Source organism: Biomphalaria glabrata, chromosome 11 (assembly GCF_947242115.1).
Source record: "Biomphalaria glabrata chromosome 11, xgBioGlab47.1, whole genome shotgun sequence".
Lineage (NCBI taxonomy): Eukaryota > Metazoa > Mollusca > Gastropoda > Planorbidae > Biomphalaria > Biomphalaria glabrata.
Window position 1 is genome coordinate 42,710,210 of NC_074721.1, and position 6,074 is coordinate 42,716,283.

The 6,074-nt window shown below is 32.5% G+C and overlaps 1 long non-coding RNA gene across 1 annotated transcript; it reads right to left on the minus strand.

Annotated features, from left to right (window-relative positions):
• Positions 1-1,887: 1,887 nt before the first annotated feature.
• LOC129928922 (uncharacterized) lies at positions 1,888-3,784 on the minus strand. The gene is made up of 3 exons (XR_008780427.1): positions 3,415-3,784; positions 2,733-2,809; positions 1,888-2,453 (listed from the first exon to the last, which is right to left on the minus strand). It is a non-coding gene; the product is annotated as an uncharacterized LOC129928922 (long non-coding RNA).
• Positions 3,785-6,074: the final 2,290 nt, after the last annotated feature.

The following is a 6,074-nucleotide window of genomic DNA, read 5'->3' on the forward strand; positions in this document are numbered from 1 at the left end:
CTAATCTAGTCTTAGCCTATAATATTTCTTTCACTCTTCTTTGCTTTTTATTTTTTAAACAATTCTTTTTGATTATAGACTAGATCAATTAATTCTAGACTACAGATTCTAAATTCAATTTTTAGATTTAACTCCAGATTATTTTAAATAGAATTGAATTGAATAAATATTTATCAAATATAGTCTATCTATTTATAAGATAATTTTATCCTTACAAATATATACCAACCAAAAATCTTTTAGAAGGTTTTCCAGAAGCACCGATTCAAATTTCTTCCAATGGCACCCATTTTTTACTCCTCGCTCCATGATACCTTCATCCCATTAGCTAGCCATCTCCCCAAACCCATTCTTCTGATTATTGATGGGCTGTACACCTCTCACACTTCCCTCATTGAAACATCCCAACTTTGTTTTGATTACCAAATCATTTTGAATTGTCCTCTTCCCCAAGCCAGTCACCTGATGCGTGACCTCCGTGACCCCAGGCCGTAAGGCTGGTTTGTGACGTAGTAGGTCAGCGACCATTGTTTCTGATCGTAACCAGAGCCTGGCTGTGTGTTAGCGCTTAGGCGAAGTGTTGTAAACTGTAACACAGCCAACGTGTAGTTGTCCTGATGACTATACACAGACGTATTATTAAACTAGACTAATCACTGGATCTAGACTTTATGTATTTACTTAATATACACACTAAGTGATTGTGTTAGCATTAGCGCTTAGGCGAAGTGTTGTAAAATGTAACACAACCAACATGTAGTTGTTGTCCTCATAACTATAAACAGACGTATTATTAAAGTAGACAAATTACTAGGTCTAGACTTAGATGCTCATAACTATAAACAGACGTATTATTAAAGTAGACTAATTACTAGGTCTAGACTTTATGTATTTACTTAATATACACACTAAGTGATTGAAGACTGCTTTGTGTGTGTTGTAAACTGTAGTGTGTTGTAAACTGAACTGTAGCACACCTGGCTGAATGTTTGCATTAGTGCTTAGGCTAAGTGATATAGTCTGTAACTCATTAACGTGTAGTCATGTATGTTATGAATTTTCTATAAACAGTATTACACCTACATATGTTATTAGAATATAAAATTGATCAGTTGCTTTACAACTTAATGTACACACTAATGATAACAAGCATCACAACAGAAATAACACAACATGAAAACAAATGTGTGGTGTTATATAGCAGACAAAGGATACCACTTTAATGAGTTAAGTTTTTATTGCAATTGCTTAATGAACATATGGAGACAAAAAAATTTCAATAATTTACAATACACATTTTAAAAATACAATGATTACATATAATGTTAATGTGATTTAAATATATGGATGGCTGCCTGTTCAAGCGGTTTGCTCATATAATGTTAATGTTATTTAAATTATATATTATATATACATGGATGGCTGCCTGGTAGAGCGGCTTGCGCTCCGGACTGTCGCTTAGATTTATTGATGGTCCCAAGTTCAAACCCTGGCCGCTCCCATCCCCAGTCATGCAGTCATTAAATTTCTTTAGAACCACATGAACACAATAACCAGCAACATATCTTATCTTATAGATTACACAAGTTACTTCAAAAAACAAGATAATTACCCATAATATAACATCTAACAGTTAGACTTACAGAGAACCTTTATGATGTTTTGATGAATCATTAAAATTAGGAAAGATAAAAGAAATATTTTCATCTTTTTGATTTATCCCACTGTATCTTAAACCTTTAAATATATGTAGTGTACATGGTCAATAACTTATATAAGCAGGAATCTGCAGGATGTGGGTAGACAATACTTAATTTAGATAGTCCATAAAAAGTGACATGGTCTTCTTATTTAGTCCTGTTTTCTTTAATAGCATTTAAAAACTGTTAGTATTGTTGGTAAAATGTTTTGTAGAATATTGTTCTATGAGTTCTAACAAATTAGTAATTTCATAAATGTAGGATACAGTTTTAAGAAGTAGCTTATCACCTTTACCAAATACTTCTGTTTGTTTAAAAAAAAAACATCAAAGAGATGTACCAAGAACAATGGAATATATATATACTACCTTAACTGGACCAGAACCTTTACAATGTACATAAATCATACACTCCTCTTGACAAAGAACATCCAACACGAAGACACATTTATATTTCTTACACTATCTTGAAATTCACTGAAATCACTGATATGTTTTTTTTACTATTGTATCCTTATATATTTGACATGTTTCGGATGTTCCTTCAGAGTTGACGACAGGGGATGGGAGCGGGCAGGGTTTGAACCAGAGACATCGATAAATCCAAACAACAGTCCAGCGCGCAAACCACAAGACCAGGCAGCCATCCTGCGACTTCCTGAGACTTAACACTTTTTTTAATGCACTCTCTACTCTTTCATGTGTAGTAGCTAGTCCACAATACTTCATCGTCTTCAAAATGTTAACGGCAGATCTGAAAGTTAAATAAAGTTTACTATTAATATTTTTTAGATGAAATGCAAACTGTAAATAAATACTGTATATAATATAATAATATCAAACATTTACTAGAATATCTATTGATAGAATCGTTATTAAATTAATAGATTTACATAGTTCTAGCCTAAAGTAGTATTTACTTCCTAGCAATAGCCTCTTTTTATAGTCTTGTTGATCATCAAAAGCATAAAAAATTTAAATTATTTATAATACTAATATTATATGTTAGATGCTAGTAATAATTATTACTTACTTTAGAGTATTCCTTTATAGTACGTAATCCTTCAATACTGTCCATGATACTTTGTCTTGAAAATGTTAATGGCAGATCTGAAAGTTTACAATTAATTTTTTTGAAATGAAATGCAAACTGTATAAAATATAAAATAAAATGTATATATTAGGCCTATATATAACATCTAACATTTACTAGAATAATTTGGTATATACCGAGGTATAAAATATGACAGATCTAATAGTAACTGTCTAACAGTCTAATAGAATGAGTCTATGTAACTATAGAATACTAGTAAGACTACAATAGATTATAGATCTGTACTTCTACTGGTTATATATATATAATATATATATATCTATATAAAATATATATATGTATCTCTATCTATTATAAATCTATAAGTTACTACCTGTCTATTTGTACTTCTATATAATATACGGACTATACTATGCTATTGGTATATAAACTAGATCTAGACTCTATAATTATTGACAGAATCGTTATTAAATGAATAGATTTACAATTAGATCTACATTGTCCTAGCCTAGATGAAGTATTCAATGCCTAGGCTAGGCCTAGATTTCTAGATCTACCCACTTTGACTTTATATAATGATTATCATGTTAATCATCAAAAGCATAAAAGTCAATTAATTATGTATAATGTTAATATGCTGGATCTAGAAATATTTACTTACTTTAGAGTACTCCTTTAATGGTACGTAGATCTAATCCTTCTACTAAGCCAAAGGTATTACAGCTGGCCTTTTTTTCTTTCTAAGCCACCATTCATCATCTTTTGGTAATCGGAAAGCATATCTGCTAGTTACTAGTAGTGCTAGATCTAGATCCTTTACAAAACGAGACATTTGTTCACCATGTAGATCTAGAGTTTTAATCCATGATGAATATTTTGAAAAGTCTAAATCATATTTAGATGAAGATTCTATTTGTTTCAAAAGAAATCTTTCTGTCTATGTAAACTACACAGCAACACAGTGGACTGAGTGGTTACGTACACACGCATCAATCAGTGACGCATAACCTTGGCCTCTGACCAGTGATGACGTAGGCGCGACCTGGTCAGAGCTAAGGCTTTCTATGTCGAAGGCGCCACCTTTTGCAGCTCCTTGATCAGGCATTTTTTGCTGCCATTAAGAATGCTTGGAAGGATGCATTAAGATAGCACATGGCATCAACTAGTGATTGTGTGTCCTTAGAAACATTTGCTAAGGTTTTTAAGCCTACATGGGAAAAATGTGCTCAAATTGAGTTAGTCAAGCAAGGCTTTATGGCTGCAGGGATATACCCTTTCAGTCCAGAAACAGTTAAATCAAGGCTGGAAAGTTAGCTCCCAGTTTACTGTACAGACCACAAACATCGTCATCTGCCTCACTGGCTGTGCAAACTCTTTCTTCCACCTCCTGTGATGTCTCACCTCTTGCTTCCCCACTCCACGATGCCCTACCTATTTCTCCCACCTCCCACGATGTCTTAACTCTTGATTCTGCCTCCCACAGTCCTGCCATCACTCATGATGTCTCACCTTTTGCTTCCTTTTCCAATGATATTCTACATCTTCCTTCAACCTCCCATGCTAAACCACCTCTTCCATCTGGCTCTTGTTCCTCAACTCTACCAGCAACATCACCTGATTCACCTTTACCTTCCACCTCATATGGAAGTTTTTTTCAATATTGGCTAATCTCCTAACACAGAGTTTTCCAAACCTCATGACAAAATTATATTTGAAAAATTTAGTGAACTTTCCCTCTCTTTCCCTCTCTCATTTTAAAGATACCCTCCTTTAAGAGCAAGGACAAAAGTAGTGCTAAACCAAAAAAATTAACCCCAACTCTCCCAATTCTTGTAAGCAGCAAGGAATTTTGGCAAGCCTTTAAGCGCAAGATTACAGAAAAAGATGAGCAAGAAAAGATTAAAATATGTAGGAAGGTAGCAAAGATGAGACAAAAAGAAAAAAGATGAAGATGCACTGCAAAGAAAAGTCTTGAGAGAAAAGAAGAAGGTAGTGAGACAATTGAAGAAAGATGGTGATGCAAGGAAGAAAAAGGAGAAAAAAGTTTTGCCAAGAAGAAAGACAAATGAAGACAGGAATGATGACTCTGAGGTAGAGAAACTGAAGGAGGCTAAACAGAAAAAATGTGACAATGAAAGTTTCTGACAGCCTTGTTGAGTAGGGAATGAAGATTGTCCTGCTGGTTGCCTTACAAGAAACAAAGGCACTCTTTAGGTTCTATGTAAACAAATGAAGATTGTCCTGCTGGTTGCCTTACAAGAAACAAAGGCACTCTTTAGGTTCTATGTAAACAAATGAAGATTGTCCTGCTGGTTGTCTTACAAGAAACAAAGGCACTCTTTAGGTTCTATATAAACAAATGAAGATTGTCCTGCTGGTTGCCTTACAAGAAACAAAGGCACTCTTTAGGTTCTGTGTAAACAAATGAAGATTGTCCTGCTGGTTACCTTACAAGAAACAAAGGCACTCTTTAGGTTCTATGTGAACAATGCGATCAGTGGTGGCACACTTGTTGCACAACAGTCCCTCAGAATGCAGAAGAAGGATTAGAAAAATTCAACCTTCTGTGTTCTGCCTGTTGCCCCGATCAATACCGTTAGTTCACATTAAACTTTAAAAAAAAATGTTATCATACATAACTCTTTACATTTCTATATTAAATACTTTCATTATTTCATGCTTTTAAAAAAAAATTATAGCATTCTAAATTATTGTTATTGTGATATTATTGTTAAAAAGTTAAAGATGGTCACTTTAATTTTATTTTTATTTATTTTCACCAATTGTGAATAATATTGAAATTGTAAATATATAAATTTGAATACAGCTGTATATAAATCTTTCTAAGCCTGTAAAAAAATCTTTGTTTTTTTTTTTTCTTTAATTTTTTTTTTTTTACTTTTGGTGAAAGTAAATAATATTAATAGCATGTTCATGCTTAGAAACCACAAAACAAAAAAATAAAAAAAAAACGAAACCTAATTTGAAATTATATATTAATAAGAATAGTGAAAAATTAATACACACAACATAAAATAAAAAGTCCAAACTAAAGTAAAGCTCTCAATAAAACATGCAAACATAAAATAAACTACAAATTAATATAGGCTACAATCTTCATTATTTAACTCTATTCAGTCATACAATATAAACTGATTTTAGTATGACAAAACTACTTTAAAATTAAAAATAAATCTATATTGTCGTTTGGGAAATGCATGGGGTATCTTAGAATTTAGTTAATATTAATATAAAATTAAAATCTGAGTTTATTGAAGCCTGAAATAAATTATGTTGTCCGAAATCAAATAAACTGTGACA